Source organism: Apteryx rowi, unplaced genomic scaffold (assembly GCF_003343035.1).
Source record: "Apteryx rowi isolate R43461 unplaced genomic scaffold, aptRow1 scaffold_196, whole genome shotgun sequence".
Classification (NCBI taxonomy): Eukaryota; Metazoa; Chordata; class Aves; order Apterygiformes; family Apterygidae; genus Apteryx; species Apteryx rowi.
Window position 1 is genome coordinate 727,454 of NW_020448263.1, and position 18,037 is coordinate 745,490.

The window sequence follows — 18,037 nt, forward strand, 5'->3', positions numbered from 1 at the left end:
GACAGAAAGGGTGCATGATGAATGGCCACTCAAGCTTTGTGTAGCACCTTCCCTGTGCAATGGCATGCCAAATCGAGGTTGGGGTCACGAGAACTGCATCAGCACCCCACTGTGGCAGCACCCCAGCTTCCTGGCCCAGGGCAAAGGGGCCAAAGTGAGCTGCAAGAAGTTTTGTGGGGAGAGAAGGGACTTCCCTACCAAGCCCTGATGATCACTGCAGCTTGTGAGTACAGAAACAGTAAGTAATAAAGGGAGACTCTTATAGACCAAGAGGCTCAAAGGTCTGGGGGAAGAGAGGATGAGGACTCTGTCTGGGGGTGCAGAGAACTGTCTAGGTAGCCTGGAAGTGCAGAAAGCTCCTGCTGGGAGCTGCACGGTGCAGGGGGTCAGGGAGTCGGGCTCAATCGGGCACATGCTCACTTTGCCAAAGCTGGTGATGCAAGGAGTTTAAAAAACTTTTCTTTAATATAGGGTTGATCGTTCCATGACTACATTGTGAATTTGTATCACATTAGTTAATCAGTTTAAATGGATTGTACAATCTGGAGCAAATGAAGAGACAGGTGTGGGCAAGACCCCAGGATATGAATCCACATTATAGCTAGATGATGCTCAGTGGGGAAGTCCCTCTTCCCCCAGCTTTCCTCCCTCCCTTGTGCCAGCACTGTCACTTCTCTGACTCTGCAGGGTGCTAAGCTAACCACTTCCTTTGGCAGGATGAGTTTTCCGCCTGTTCTGCTCCCTGAGGAAGGAAGGCACCCCTTGTGGGCCTTGGGGGAGGATACAGGGAGACAACTATTTTCAGCAGTGGCACTTTTGGACCGTCTTAGCCAGGATGCAAAACCCTACCCCTCTCAAAAATAGCAATCTCATCATGAATAGCTTCTCTTCTAGGGTCTATGGGGGCTGTGATGTCCAGTTACAGGCAGATTTTGTAAGTTTTACTTTGTTTCAGGTCTTCTTATAAAGTCAGGTACTACTCAATTCGGTTGTAGAGCATGGAACGTAGTTCTAGGCTTGTACAGAAAGCTGTACTGATAAAACTAAAGGAGTGGTATCTCTTTTAACCCTTTCATACTTATTTCCCCTTCCTTATGTAACTCACTAACATGCCTTAAACACTGTGATTATGACAACTGCCCATACATTAGCTATTATATTAGTGTAAGAAAAAATCACACCCCTGTCAGGTTTACTGGTGTAGCACAAGCCCTAGCCTCAGAAAAAGAAACTGAAAGGTTTAAAACAGTGTTTGCTTTTATGTTTCATAAAAAACATATTAGGAGCAGGACAATTGTCAGAGACTGAAGTGGCCAAGGAAATGTGAGGGAAAACAGTAATGCAGGGGATTGCCACTAACATTGCTCTCGAGTCCTGCTTCTCTGACATAACTGCAATTTAGCAAGTGCCTGACCAACACATGTACAACATCTGATGTACAAAGCCAGGATTTGCACGTGCGCATCCCTAGCACATGAGAAAGCAGAAACTTTGCTGTGACATGCGATTTCTACCATATGCAAAACTAGAATTTCTGTACTAGCTACAATAAAGCTAGCATTACAAATGACTTGCCTGAATGCTTTGCGGGCTAGAAAGATACAATAATGTTGTCTAGAGCAGTTTGAAAGATTTCAGAACAAGAAATTCAGTGCCCAAGGATTTAAGAATCACTATTGTGCACAAAAAGTCTGGCAAGCTGCTACAGCAATAAATAAGGAAGTGTATGGGGGTGGGAAGGAAAGTCACCCTGTTCCTTATGCAAAATCATAATCACTAAGAGCTGAGTGACGGCTAGAATGTGAGCAGGGGGTTATGTTGCAAAGAACCAGGATAAGTGAGATAGCAGTAGCTACAGTCAATATAAATCAGTATAGATCTTAATCATCACTGCATACTGCAAAGGTTGTGGAGAAAAGAGAGGCTGTTTGTCTCTTGTTCCTTCTCCCTCCCAGACTGTCACCAGCTGCCCTGCCCTTCTGCTTTAGGCCCTCAGCCCCTTCTCTCTCCTCCAGACTTTATCACGGGCTGCCTTTTTCCTGGCACACCATTTTGGCCACATCCCATCACTTGCACCCTGGTGCAACTACCTCAAGCAAGAGCTGCACATCTTTGCTACCAAAGTTTCATCTGCTCTCTCCTGGGCTCACCACTCGCCCACACTGCATCTTAAAATTGGGGTGAATTCACTACAGAGTTCACAGGTTTCTAGTAAAAGGCTACTTTTCAGCCCTTTGAATAAGCCCTTAAAAATGTTCTCTGCTGTGTTGTCTACAAAAATCTAAACTGCAACAAGGAAGTGATACCACTGCTTGTTGTGCTGATCAGTGTTCCCTCATTTGTTCTTTAATCATCCATGTCCATTGCTGTCTGTCATCTTCTGCACAGTTTCTACTTATTGGGGCCAGGAAAAGCTTTTTGTTAGCTCTTTGCTTGGAGCAATGCATAGTAGAAACCACAGATGAGGTTGCTGGGCACTACATCCATTAATCTTATGATAAGCAGAAATATAAAAACCAGTATCAAACAAGATGTATCCTGGTGTACTGTGACTGGTCTGTTGCAAAGAGCATTGTTTCAGCTATTCTGATTCTTCACCGTTGCCTCAGAATATGGTAGCAGAGTGCTCAGGCCCCAGATGCGTCAGTACAAATGTACACGCCACTTTGAAAGTATGGGTCATATTACGAGTTAGCATTTGTTTAGGAATCAGTGAATCCACTCTTCAGACTTCTCTGGTGACAATCAGATAATAGAGGTGCAGGGAGGTGACAGACTGGGAAGACATTCAGAGAAAAGATTTTGGGCTACCAGACCAGCTTTCCTGTTCTTGCTCACATTTCCTTCCCAGTCTATAAAGTCCTTTCCTTCCTTTTCCCTTTGAAACTCTTCCTTCCCTGTGTCATGCAGTTATACCCTTCTTCCTCGGGGCTAACCTGGACGTGTTCAAAACCTGCCAGTGATAGCAGGCAGAAAAAAGCTCAAGAGAGCATGTTCCTGTCAGCCAGCTGGGCATCATCATGCAGGTACTGTGTGTGTAAAGCCCAGTGCATTTTCCATGGTGAGCTTCTGTTCCCCTGTTTGCAGAGAATTTGCAAAACACTCCTCAGCCAGAAGCAGTGTGTTGTGTTTGCAAATGAGAAATCCCTCTCTCAACTTTTCTCATCTATATCAGTAATCTCTGGTGTGTCCAAAGCAAAACAAATCTCAGAGAATAAAAAGCACTGGAAATGCTGCTTTAAACCACAAGTCTTTTGCAGTTGCTGACTATCAAGTTCACAGCCAGGACACAACCTATATTTGTAGCCAGGCCTCATCACTTCCTCAGCAGCTCCCCAAGCATTTTTGGGCACACCTGCACCAGGCTGGGGCTGCGCTAGCCTGGGGAGGCCCACCCTGCCCACATGGTGCTGTGCTCCGCAGAGATCCTTGGGAAGGCGCCAGAGGCAGGCTGGCTGCTTTGCACGGATATGCCCTTTTGCCGGAGATGCCCCAGGGGACTTCCATGGGAATACTAATGAAGTCTGGAAGCCGGGCAGCTGGGGGAAGTCTGCCCAGCCCCAGGCACAGTGGGTGGAGAGAGAGGAAGGAGGAACTGAGCATTAAAGACTTCCCAGAGAGATGGCAGCAGCAGTGAGTAAAGCTGCTTGAAGATGTTTTATCAGCTGTTTCAGAAACTAGCACCAATTTTAATGTCTGTTTTTACCAAAGTAGCCCAGTTACTTCCAGCACAGCCCTGACTTCTGGCTCTGGAGCTAACTCAGTTGATGACAAAATCTTTGCTATGTGTGGAGCAGACATGCCATAAAGACACAACACACTATAAAGAAGGGCAAATAACTTCTAAATAACTTCTAGTTTGGGGTTTTTTTCCTCATGGCCAAATTCTGCCACCAGTACGGGTAGGGACATCAGGGCTCCTCCTCATTAGATGCATTGGCCTCAGCATCACTCAGTCAATAAATGTACAGTGGGATAGACTGACTGCATTGAGCTGGTGCACTTGTACCCCTCCTCTTGTACAATGCTCCTCCAGACTGCCTCTGTGCTAAGGGGTAAGAAAAACTGAGGGGAAAACCCCAGGATAAACAAGAGTTTTAGGGTTTACCCAAATGGTTACAATGAAACATGGATCAGCTCCCATTCGCCTGTCTCCAGCCTGTTTGAGGAAAGCTGTAAAAGCCCTGTGCAAGGTAGCATCAGACAGGCTGTTCTCTAGGCTAGGTTTATAACTGGAGATTACTTTAAACCTAAAATGACATAATTTATTATCCTTTCCAAAATATTTCTTGTTGGCTCTTCCTCTGGCCATTAAACATCCACTCCTGTGGCCGGTTTTGATAGGAGCCAGTTGAGCCAGCATTCCTGGGAATAAAGCAATCTTGGCACTGTTTTTAGTCTGAGCCCATGTCCCTTCCTCTACCATCATCACCCCAGGGTCTCTTCACAGGCAGCAAGAGCCAAAGGCCTGAGACAAAGGCGATGAGAGCTGCAGTCCCAGGCCAGGTTTTGCCCTGGGGCTCGGTCCCCTGTGGGGAGGGGAGCAGGGAGGTTTTCTCTCAATGGGTAGCACAGCATCGGTGGGATCTCAGGGGACATTTCTTCTGCAGAAGGGCTGAGTGAGCCTGAGGGTTTCCGTGGGGCTCCCCACCACACCCCAGGCCTGCACTGCTGCAGGACCGTGGCCAGGCCACCTGCCCCCATCCCATGAGTTCTCGCCAGGGATGCGACCAGGCAGCAGCACCAAGTGGGTATATGTCCAGCTCTTCCCACACCGTCAAGGAGCCTTTCATGAAGGGATTAAATATTTACAAATGCATTACTGCAGTGGTGAGGCTGTTTTGCTCTTGTGTGGATAGGCCTTTTTGGTAAGTACTGCCAGGAGAGGCATCTACTTGTTGCTTGTACGTCTAGAAACATCATCTGTGCAGCAGCTCCTACAGATTTGTTCGCAGCACTTTGCTGCTGCTTTCCTCTCAGATAATATTTTCCCAGCACAGGAGATCTTGCCTCATTCCCTCTATTCTGCAGAAATAAACCATAAACAAACTCATGATATAAACACACAGGTCTCCTGTGTAAAGCCCTAATAAGCCGTACTCCTGCTCAGGGCTGCATGAATCACCCTGAGAAGGGTTGTTTCTAAGTACATGGCGTATGTGCTTTAAAGCAAAATAGGAAATACCTGCGTTTCAATCTTATAATAGTTGGGTTTGAATCAAAGCAGATGATTTGTAGCCAGGGTTGGGTTCACAAGAAAGGGCGAGGTTGTTATAAAATTATAATGATAAAACTTCCTGTTTTTGAAGATGTATTTCAACAATGATTATTGCTGCTTCAGAGAAGGAAATGGATGCCTGCTAGTTGAAAAGTACATAACTGTTTCTCCTTGGACTTGTGCTTGGTGCCAAAAAGTCACACAAACAAGTGATTTGTGCTGGAAATGAAATGAGGCTTCCTTCTGGAGTTTTCAGCTACAGTGAAATTACTACATACTTGCAAAATTAGAGCTGCTCTGTTTTTTGCCGTTATGCAAACTTTAGGCTTTCTCCTTGGCAACGCTGAGTGCCCTTAAGAGCTGAAAGTGCTCAATGTCTTATGACATTATTTTCTTTATATACACAATGATCAAAACAAAAGACAGCTGTTAATTCCAGGAAAAAAAACACCCTGTAACAAATCTTTTGTGTGGCACCCAAATAATTCTCCTTTTCCTTACTCTTCCTCAGGCATATACAAGTTAGAGTATGAGTTGTTTGTGTTTGATTCTACTTACCATAAGAAGATACTCTTTTATTTCCAAATATATGGAAAAGCAGGTTGCATGTTACAGATCTGATGCTTATGCTAAAGATGCAGACTGAAATCTCACTTACTTCTTTCTTCTTAAACGATGCTTCGCTAAGGCACAAAGTGCTTTTTGCATCCTGAAATAATTATCTATTGATTGGTTTTCACCATGTCATCGTGGGCTTTTGTGATACAGTTGACAGATTTTGTGTTCATAAAAGTTTCATTCTGAATTGTCTTGAGACACTCAACTAGAAGGATCTGCATCACGCTTTTTGCTACCATGGTTCACCTTTGCCATGCCAGGAGGAGCGAGACAGAAGGAGGTAAAGCACTATGTGACTTCCTGTTTATTCAGTGCAGAAACAATCACACTTTAATCCAGATCACCTTACTCTAGATCACAAGGGATGAGAGCCAGCGCTTAGTCAGCTTCCCTTCCACTTTGCTACTAGCTGTCACCATGGCAATCATCTGCTTTGCTTCAGCGTGCCGAGCATCCAAGACAGATCCCTTCCCGCAGCAGGGCTGTAATATAAACCTAGGGCTTGTCTTCACAAGGGAATTAATCTGGAGTAAGTATTTGAATTTGAAGGGTAGTCATAAAATTGAGTGGACCCCTGTCTTTGGAATAATGTTGGCTTTAATTCACTATATTCTAATTCTGTACCAAAGCAGGGTAAATATTCTTAATAAATAAGATTGATTCTAAGAATAAAAATAATCTTTTTTCAAGACAAAGCATCCACCATGGGACACATTCCCCAGCAGCTACTGTAGAAGGGTTTCTTCAGTGGGTATTTCCCTGTATAGAGAATGTCCCCTGTTTGTATCCTACGTAGGATCTTCAGGTTCAGGGTAACTTGAACACCTGAAGTGCCCTCAGCTGCTGTTAAGCATCACCACAGCTGCAGGAGAGCGCACACCCTCACAGGGCCATAGTACCACAGAGACAGATCCATATCATAAAATGATGTGTTATTCCTGAATGATATGGCATTTACCGGGGCAAGCAAGTTGTGGCAGAAGCATGCAAAATTTCATAGCTATGCCTTGACACCTGCTCTAAAATGCTGGGGTGCTAAAGGGATCTTGCCTGGATACATTAGCTCCTTGATGAAAAAGAGCTTTGCTTTTCTTTTTCAAACACTGCTGTGGATAGGAATGGATTAGTACAGAATTCATGTAGCTAGAAAACATTGAGTCAGCCTGCTTGGTTTTATCATTTCTCCAGCTCTGTGGGTAAACTCCATGAAAATCTCTGTGGATTTTGAGGGAGGTAAGGTTTTATAAGCCAGGTGTTGCACAGGATTTAGTGATTTTTTTTTTTTTTGTCTCAGTGGTGCTATAGCAGGTGGTACATAGCATTCTTTGTTGGGTCCCTCCTACACATCTCTGCTCTTGGAGGCTGAAGTTAAATTCAGAGTCACCTTGAATCTCACTTTTTTCAGGGTATTTGTTGAACAAGTGAGTAGGCAATTTGGTACAAAGAAGTTAATTTACATAGATTTTATATTTTAGAAATGGGGGTACTTATGAAATGCAGTTTATGATGTGATAAACTTTAGCAGTAAAATTGAGATTCAGCCTCTCTCTGGACCTCCCCAGGGCTTGGTGGTGTGTTCATCTGAGATCTTGGTTTGTCTTCTGAAAAGTCAGTTTTGAAATTCAAACTTGGAGCTACGTTCACTTTTCAAACAATTTGCCAGGCTTAGTAGATGAGAGGAAGTATGGGAATGGACAAACCATTTAAGAGAAAATAGGAACAAACCCAAGAGCTCTGTTTCAGGTTTGGTTTTTGAAAAATGCTCTCAAATTAGTAGAACTCAGATAAGCTTTTGGTAAGTTTCTATGCATTTAGAACCTATTCCAAATGTAGGCTTGGGTATTCTCATGCTAAAATTTTGCAAAAGCCACTTTAGGATGTTTGCATTTTCTTCTTGTATTACACTGCTGTAGCTCATCTCCTCACAGTGGAGTTACCACTGATTCACATTTTGAGAACTGGATCGAGGCTATTTTTGAAGTTTTGCCCCACTTGTACCATTTTTAATATGCCTGGATTTGGTCAACAGATGCTGCTCACCACACTGGGCGCACTTTGAAGGACCTCTTGTCTGCAGCCACGAATGGGGACAAATATGGAGAAAAAGGGTATGGCGAGAGCATCTTCAGCTATCGGAACAGTTCAGGGACTATGAAGTGGATAGTCTAAAGCTGTTGTGTTTTATACTGGGGACTGTATGTGTGGCCACATATCTGAAGAACCTGGGGAACCATCAAGGCAATTTAAAGCAACTTCTGCCTGTTTATGTCCCACATATAGTCCACATGAATGAAGGAATTCAGACCACTATTTATGGGTATTCCTATACTGCAAAGTGAAAAAGATTGAGGGAGGACACACAAGTGCTGAACCCTGATCATCTAGCCTGCCCAGTTGTTAACTTACTCCATAACCCATGTTTGGATCAGTCCAACAAGAGAAATCTGCTCTGGAAAGGACTGTGAGACTTGACTTGGTGGTGGGAGGTGAGTTCCTGACCATCTTTTATGTAGTGGTAAAGACACAGCCTATATTGACCATCTTGCTGGATTCTCTCACTCTCTTGTAACCTGTGCACATTTAAAACAAACAAGAAAGGAAAGATCAATTTAGGATATCTAAACTGAAGTTTATGACTGTAGTTCAGTCATCCAGGGAGCTGGTTTGTGTTGCTGAGTACCACATAAAAAATCCATCTTGTCCATGACATAAAGAATGGATCTGGTAGAAAGGCACTTTGTTGGTTCAAATGTTTATGACAATTTCTGGAGGGTTATCTTTGTCCCAGAAAACTTTTTGCCTCCTCTGGCATATGCCTCTCCAAGCCACTCTAATTTTACCACAGAGCATTTCTGTTCTCACAGACAATATAGCATGAACATGAAAACAAAAGAATACTTCACTAGGCACTCTGCCTTATTCAACAGAAAAGCCCTTTTATGACCAGGCCTTATCCTGGTTGCTAGTGTGTGTTACAGGTATTAATCATCACAGAATCATGCTCAAGAATCAAATGGGAGCTGCAACTTTTCCTACCAAAGTTAGTCAGGGTCCCAAAACAAAGTAGATAGCCTGCTGATTTTTACAAAATACCATTTCCTTTCAGGTATAAGCCCGTAAACTGGATTTTCTGCTGTTGTCTCCTGCTGTGTTCAACACTGAACTCGACTAAAGCTGACAGTCCTCTTGTTGCTCCCTTTGCCTTTCTAGCTGGTGGACTTCAGTACACAATGTCCATGTTCTGGGGAGCTGGTTTGAGGTCTGGGACTTTCAAGCCACAAGACGGAATATTTTAGAATAATCTGCTCTGAACTTGTGGCCATGAGTAGATGCATGTGCACAGACCGTAAGGCCAAGCCTCACTGGAAAGAGAGCAACACCAAAAGACTGATGACTAATAATGCGTAACAACCAGTCTAGCTGTGTTTTCAATAGACCAAGACTCTGGTTGAGAAAGAAAAGAAGCCTTTCTGCAGGCCAAACACATCTCTAAACACACACCTGGAATTCAGGAATTTTGGGGGTGGGAACACACCAATTTTGCTTTACAAAGAATCCCGGAAGGCCTTAGGGGGAAGATGGAGTGAGATTACATTTCTTAATAGTTTTATTTCATATAGCTGAAGGGAGATGCTTTTGACTCTGTAATAAAAACACTTCAGTGGAAAAAAAACAACAGACTAGTGCTAGAGCATGCACTGCAGCTTGGCGCTAAATAAACTGCTTAAACTCTGGGATTTTCTTCTGTCCTGCCCTAAAGATCTTGATCAGTAATAATGCCAATATACTTCTGATCATGTGTCTCAGCTCAATAAGACTGTATTTCCATTGGTTAATACTTTGAAACCACCAGCAAAGTTTGTAATTACTGCCTAGTTGTGACCTGGATGCTGGTCCACTAGGAATTAGGCTGGATCAAATAGATTGGCCATAAACTCTATCCCAGCTGACCTAGGTCAAATGTAAAGAATATAAGATCAGCAGGAGAAACTTTTACATTGGGAATTTAGAACAGTTACACAGAAAACAATTGCATATTATAAATATATACAGTATAAATCATATTTCACACAGGAGGTTTGTTCAAATGAGCCTATAGATAGCTAGACAAGTTCTGAGATGTGAGAAAAATGGCATCACATTACCATTCACCAGGTGCCCCTTTTCACATTTTTAGGTGTTTTAACATGATACCCTTATTTACTTATACATAAACGTAGTTTTCTGGTTTTGTTGGTTAGCTTGTTTTATACATAAGTTGACCTTTTACAAAAGAAATTGATTTGTTTTTCAAGCATTTAGAGCTAGTCATTTAAGCTGACAGTTTGGTTATACATTTGAGTGATGGTTATTTCAGCATACTATTAAAACTTACCACAGCTGAAATAGAGGATAGACAGAGATTTCTCAGTCATTATAAGGAGCGTATTATGTGTAAGGTATAGCCCAGATTTAACATCCAAGGGATGGCCAAAACTCCTTGCTCACAATTAAGTGGAAAACAGAATTCAGACTATAGGATAAAAGGGACAAAACAAAGCCTGCCATTGTTCTTTAAAATACTCGCTGATTTCAGCCATGTGGGTTATAGCTCAAACTTCTAAGAAATAGGACTTAAATGACCACCTAGCTAGCTAGAGCTAGCCCTAGCTATTTTTGGTGGTCTAAGACAATGTGATGACTTTGGATTTTTTAAATGTAGGCCTCAAGGCAAAATAAAGGAAGGAGAATGATGTCTCTGCCAGTATTCTTGATGCACTGTTTCTTTATTGGTAATATGGAAACCAAGCTTATTTCAAAGCTAGGCCAAGAAGAAGAGAACTAAAACCTAGCACTAAGTGGAATCTCAAGTCCCAGAAGGGAACTGCCTTCATCTATCACAGATGACAAGCTTAGTTTAGCAGTGGGAATTTTACATGAAAGGCCAATAAGTAAAAGAATCCTCCAAGTCATTTGCTACATTGGATTAAGGAGGCAAATACTTTAAACTCTTGTATAGACACCAGCTCCAAGGCCCCGCTAGGAGAAATTCAGCAAATTTTCTTGTTCAATGCAATAATGCCACTGCACAAATTTTGACCTTTGAATTAACAGATTTTCTGTTCTGGATTAAGTGAAGGTTCCTTGCTTGACATGTGGCAAACAGAACATCATTTACAACCTTAGCTTTAAAGTGTCCAGCAATCAATTCTCATTCAAAGCTCATGCAAATCCCAATGCTGCTAGAATTGCATAATTATTTACTCCACAAGGAATTAGTGGCAATGAGTACTGATTTTAATATGGATATGTCTTTTAAAAAAATACTTCATGTACAGATTATTTTGCAGCAGAAGCAAAACTCTAAAGGGCTAATCAGATTCTGAACTGATGAGCAAGGAGCAGTTCGATTTCTCTTCTGCTTTTAGCTGTCATTGGGGCTTACTTTTGCTTTCAAAGAGGCAAAGTTGAGCAACTGTTGCAGGGTATTCAGTTCCAGCAAGCAACCTTTTTTTAAAGTTCAAGCAAACACGATTCTCCCCCAGCGTCTGTGAATTCCAGACATCCAGCTGGGTGCCGCTGATAATGAAAAGGAACTGACAGCTATGTCCCAGCTGTCCCAGTGCAGAGTTAACTTCTCTGTTTCATAAAGCAGAAAACCAGCCCTGTCTGAGTCTCCCTGTTATCCCAAGGGGGAACAGGGTGATTGAGCATCAGAAATGATATCTGGCATGAGTGAAAGCAGAATAACAGTAAAGCAGTAAAGTAAGAGATCTTGCACTTTCGTGGCTGAAAAAAGTAACCAGCCTCTTAATGTTGAGGTAAAGTATGAAGCAATCAGTCATCTTCACATGCAATATATTTCCTTTGAATCCACAGTCCTGCCTAATATACTGTTCTGAACCAAAATATTAACATTAAAGCTGGATACACCACAGAGCATGATGAGAGGATTATTTCTATGGTCTTAAAGCAATACCTCTTCAGCAGCACCAGGCTTTGGTAGTAATGCGCATTCATTGGTGTCACTCTGAGCATGTACAAATGTGGTTCTTTGTTCGATCAGCTGCTGTGCGTGTGACAGGGGACTGTTTCGGAAACAGGAGTTCCTTGTTTATGCTGCCCTGAAGATGAATGGAGATAAATTTACTTAGTAAAATACCCTCATGTCAAAAGTCCAGCCTTTCAGTAATGAAGAGTTAAAATTGCCATGGTCTTTTAAAAAGAGCTTTCAATTTTGCGATTGCATTCTTATCCCCTCCCTCCAGTTTTAGGTAGTAGTACATGCCAACCCTGAAGTCTCTCAATGCATTACATTTACAATTGTATGGAAACAGCAGCAATTGCTTCTGTATGCCCCTGCCAGCTTTCTGTGCTGTCAACTGATTGCTATTCTTAAGGCACACAGTGCAAACCTGCTAATCATAACCCTCCTTGAACACAGCCGTCCTTAGAGTGAAGAAGGTTGGAGCTGGGGCTGCTACATTCCACAAAGATATCTGCAGCTTGAGTTTGCTGTGTTGAATAATTTTTCTACATTAATTAACTCTTATTTTTGAAGCTCATAGAAAGGTGTTTTTCTGTGTCTCCTCCCTCCAGTCTGTGATCCCAGCGGATAAATTTTTGCAGGGCCTGATTGCCTCTATTTCCTAATAATTACTTGCTAATTATCTTTTGCCAGTGAACATTTGCTAATAATTACCACAGTGGTATCTGAGAGAATGCTTCCTCCCTGTAAGTAGCATGTAAGATATCAATAGTAAGTGTGGAATAACATCTGGTAAATAGAAGCTTTCTTAATGGAATGTCAATGCAAGTTAGCAGTGAATTTAAATGGTTTGCATATGCATTTTTAAGAGGCCACTTAACATACGTACAATCAGAAAAAATATTTTGTACAAATAAAGCAAGTTTTCCATCCCTTACTTCAGAGATGTTACCTTTCCTAGACAAAGGAACAGATATTGTTTCCACTGTAGCTCCACTTCTAAAGGTATTTTAATGTTATTTTACTTTCATACCCATCATTAACACACGGAGAAGAATTAAAGTATAGGTCCCTATGCAATGCCACAGTATGTTGCAGAGGGGACAGGTAAGACTCTGCGATGTTTCCACAGAATAACTGCACTGCTGACAGGCTTAGAGAAATCTTGGGTAAAACTGGCCAGGAGTCTGGGAATATCTATACAGCCAGGTCTCCTTCCTGTGCAGGTTGAAGGCTGCATAATAACCTGGGATTCATCAATACTACCAAAGCTGTGTGGGCTACTCCTTCAGAGAAAGAGGTTCAGCAGGCACTCAGAGCAGCTGAGCTACCATCTGAGTGTCAGTTTTACATAGTTTCCAACACAAAAAAAGCTTTTCTTTTTAAATTCTTCACCTACCTCCCCACCTTTGCAGATGCCCAGTTCCTGTGGTGCAGAGAAAGGAAATAGGATGTAGCAATTGTGTCTCAAAACCAGGTCTGGCTTTTGGAGCATTTTGTCTTTACTACCCCAAACTGCCCTTTGAGATCAGAATGCTGCATTCACTCTAGCAGTACGCATACAACTACAGACTGAAGAAAACATGTCTGTGTTGTAGGCTGGTGTTTTTTTTCTCATCCCATTTTAAGCACCATGTAATCTGCAGTACAGAGGTACATGTACTTGTCACAGATGTGCTGGAAAGCAGAGCTTTGAACATGTTATGCACAGAACATCCAGAAGAAGTAGCTGCCACCGCTGAAAAAGTCATCTGAGATCTTTGAGCCTAAGTTAAACTTACAGTCTTTGTGCCATTTGTTAAACTTTATTAACCATAATTCTTTCTGTTGTCTCTTCACCTGTGTAGAAGGGATGATGCACCGATATCACCATGCACTGACAAGCAGAGATCTATGCCACAGAACATTTCCCAGAAAGCAATGGCAGGGTGACGGGAGGAGCCCAGAGAATTGAAAGACAAGTTACTCCAGCATACAAAGAAGTGAACCTACCATCCTGAGGTCAGTCTGATACCTTTTTTCATTGAAGTCATCATGTTGCAATCAACCAGTCACCCTTATCCGGCAATGCATCAGGAGTAGATGCAGGCACAATGCGAATGAAGAGAGGAGATACAAAACGCAGAGGCCAGGAGCCTGGGTTTGGCAATAAGAGACCCCATTAGGAAACTAGGCTGTCTGGTACAGCCAGGACCAATGTGGAGCTATTTTGGGTACGGATCGTTAAAATGTTCCCCCAAAGACTGAGCAGGGCAATGCCGGTGTCACAGGTTGAGCATTGTATGAAGACTAGTGTAGAAAGCCCAAAAGCAGCAGGGCTGCCTGGGCTCACCACAGCTGTGCATTGGAGCCAGCTAGCTGTCTTTCCCTGTCAACTTGCTGTCTCTCATCCCTATCTCTACTACTGTGCCCTTGCGCTAAAATACAATGTGTGTTGGCATTTCAACGCAAGACAACATTTCAGTGGGGTCCTACAAGGATCCATTCAGCCTTTCTAAAAAATCCACCTCTGATTCATTGGGCTTGAAAGTAACTCAAGGGAGGAAAAGAAAAAGGGAGACTGTGAGTGGTAYTCATGGTCTGCCCAAGGGTGCTTTAGACAAAAAGGGTCAAGGTCACAATGTATATATAAAAGAGGAATCCATGGAGGCAGTAGTATCAAACACATGCGTTAACAGTGGAGAGAAACTTCAGTAAGGAGTACAAAATTACCAGCACAGTTTTTATTGTCTCCTGCTGAGACAAAAGATGATGGTGTCAGGAAGGGACAGAATTTCTTCCAAGTTCTATATAACTTTCCAGAAAAGGGGCTTCCAGGACTAAATAAGCTTTTACACAGAAGAACTGAAAAACAAATTAGTGCAATCTCTAATGTGATCTTTGTTTCTAAAGAACTAGTGAAGTTGTTTCCATTTTCAAATTATGATTTTTGTTAATTTATGCATCATTTAAAATGATTCTCTTAGAGAAGAGGCCATATTCCTTGAATAGGTGAAATAGCCACAAAAGCTCATAATAGTCACACAAGTCTTTTGTGCAAACATGACTTCCTATTCAGAATGTTATTTTGAATATGAATACTTATTTACACAAATATTTACAATGCTTCTGAATTCTGCAAATTCTTGTGAACCAAAACCTATTTGTGTAGTTGTTAATGAATAACAGAATAAAAGTGGTCTTAGACACTGCTTCAATTAATGAGCTGTCTTATTTTCAGAAGTACTCAAATACCATATTGCTACATTCACCAAATGCATTGAGAGGGTAATAGCAATGATTAATGAGCTATAGTAAGTGACTTATTAGAAGGAACTAAATATATCATTCTTGCTAAGCACTGACTTTGAAAGAGCGCTTGCAAATATTTTTATGAGAAACTGTGAGGTCTTGACTCTGATATGCTACTAAACAAAGGTTTTAACCACCAAAAGGCATCACTGAGGTGGGAAAGGTCTCCTCTGGATCACCACACTAGTAATGGTGAATGATGATAGTGGTCCCATGCTTGAAAGGAAATAAAAGAATTATTAGACTCATACCAGTTTGGGTAGTAGGTGGTGTGAAAGAGAAAAAAAACCTAGAGGTTTAATGACAGAAAAAAGTCTTCCTAAAGGCACAAACTATGAAGTGTCAAAGAGAAGAGGAATTCCGATCTTTTGAGTGCTTAGACTTTACAACAATACTAGAAGGGATGTGGACATGAGCTGTGCTCTGCTGGCAAGAAGACGGTGAATATCACCAAATAGTTGGTGATATCCTCTAACTAAAATTTATACGATTCCACAGCTTTCCTATGACATCCAAATTCAAGGTTACCTCATCTAGGCACACAGTACCTCAGCTTCAACATGAAGCAAAAGTTCCCAGAAGAGATTATAATTTTTTTGTGGCTCCTTTCTGTGGTTCCTCACTCTTCCCCAGACTACCAAGAGCCTCTGAAATGAAGGCTGAGACAAGTTTTTGTAAACCTTTTAGGTCACCACCCAGCAAATATGCTAAGGAGCTGCTGACGGGAAGCATAATAACCTTCTGCTGCAATTGTTTGAGGTGCAATGATAATGCAGAGAAATGTAGATATGACTGGAGATGAGAGGGTTCAGAAGGAGGAACTCTGTCTCTTATTCTCTCCACTCTCAATTTTTTATTTTTCATAGTTGCAGGTTTTCTAAATGCAAAAGAGCCACCTCCCCCATTTTCCCTTACTCATGCTATTGCCTACCCCAGAGCTACAAGCTATGACATCTTCTTTCCTCCTGTTAGTTTTCAGATGAAACAGAAGAGCATGCAGCAGGCAGGAATCTGCAACTGGCACAAAGAGAAAGAAAGAAAATGCATTTATTTTGTGCACATTACTTTTAATTAAGGCTCCAGTAGGACCTTTCTACACAGGGACTGAGATTATCTAGTACAAAACTAAGGGGGTGGGACATGGGGAATAATGAATACCCAAACACACAAAACTGTATTCATCACATCAATTTGGGCTATGTGGGACAAGGGAGCATTATGTAAATGAGATGACAGAGTAAAGCAACGTCTAAAGACAAGAGAACAAGGAACTGCACTTTCCGAGTCTTGTCTGGGAGGCAAAATTGCAATGCAGAGACTTGGTAAATATTACTCCTCTATCTCCCTTGCATCGGCACAGCAGCCGTAACTGCACTCCAGGCGATCTCCCCTCAGAATGGTTGACCCAGAGAGGAGGTTTCTGCGTGACTGAGTGTGTACGTGCTAGTGGGGCTTTGGCAGTGCTTTCTTGTGGCACTGCAACCCCAAATCACTGTTGACTGCCAGGCTAAATAATTTCTCTCTCTTTCTCTCCACTGCATGTTTACATTCTCAAATAGCTGTAGACAATTACCAGGGTTCTCCTTGGTCATTGTTTAACCAGCTGTACATATTTTGTACTCGCAAATTTTCTACACATGCCATTCAACTCCTGCCTTGCATTCACGCTTCTTGTTTTTTTTCAGAATTCCCTCTGTTTTGTCTGAATATTTTTCATACAGAAACATTTAAAGCTGTATGCAAGTCTATGTTACCTATCAGATCTTTCATTATTGGAACAGTGAGAGCTGGGCAATTGTTAAGTGATTTGATTCAACATTAAATTCATTGCACAGTGTCTTAAAATATGCTCTTGACAACTTTTTGGCTATCTTGAAACAGTAAAACTCAGGTGTGCTCCCCAGTTCCTAGGTAGAGGTGAGCACGTCTGCCAGGTCCTGACTGAATTTTAGTTTGAGATACAGATAAACATAATTTTTGTCCCCCTCATGCCCTGCGTACCTCGCTTTCCATAGAAAGCAGATGGTCAATGCTTTCCCACAGATCTCCCAGTGGGGCAGCCATGGGACAAGGACTGTGGGGCACATGGGCTAACAGGGTAGCCCTTCTTTTAGAGGGCTTATACTCTTAGTATATACTTAGAGAAAGAGTGAAGGAAAATAAAGGGAAGAAAATAAGGTTATAGCAACATGTCTGTGTGTGGTATGTCTGTGTGTGGTATAACATTAGAGCCCAAGCTAAATTTTTCTCATTAACATAGAGTGACAGGGTATTGTCAAAATACTTAACTTTCTAGGCACTACTAGCAAAATATTTGGTGTAGGGTGAAGAAGAAGAAATGCTCACAACCCAGCATTACACAGTGGTGCTATGGTTTGAAGCATCGTATAAAGCACGGACAAAATATGATGTAACTCCTAAGAAAGATGCTTAAAGAGTCTTAGAAAAAGAGATGTAAAACACAGCACTGCCACCTGAATTAGCCCTAGCTCATTCTGTCACAACCAGGCCCCAATATTTTAAACATGTAAAAAGCAAACCTTATTTAAGAAAAGGCAACAAATACAATTTTGAAAAATGCAACTGCACAATCATATACTGAGGTTATTCTCAGTGTTCTCTCTTAGTTGGGTGTGAGGGATAAAAGCAGAAACAAGAACTGAATGTATCAATTTCTAGCTTTCCCTCTAGCAAAGAATTCAAACTTTTGACCAGACAAGAGTATACAGGAGTCCAGGGCAAACATACCTGATAGTATCTCTTGAATCTGATGGTCTGGAGAAAGGAAGACTTTCCCTTGGTGGAGGAGGAGTGGGTTAGAGATCATTTAGGCAAACTTGACACCCACAAATCCATGGGCCCCGATGGGATGCACCCACGAGTGCTGAGGGAGCTGGCGGATGTCATTGCTAAGCCACTCTCCATCATCTTTGAAAGGTCAT

The 18,037-nt window shown here is 42.1% G+C and overlaps 1 long non-coding RNA gene across 2 annotated transcripts in view; it reads right to left on the reverse strand.

Annotated features, from left to right (window-relative positions):
- Nucleotides 1-18,037, reverse strand: part of LOC112964609 — a 60,542-nt gene that overhangs the window by 37,650 nt on the left and 4,855 nt on the right. For both annotated transcript variants that reach the window (XR_003253017.1, XR_003253018.1), the window contains exon 2: nucleotides 11,796-11,940. This is a non-coding gene — a long non-coding RNA (uncharacterized LOC112964609). The remainder of the gene's footprint in view (nucleotides 1-11,795; nucleotides 11,941-18,037) is intronic.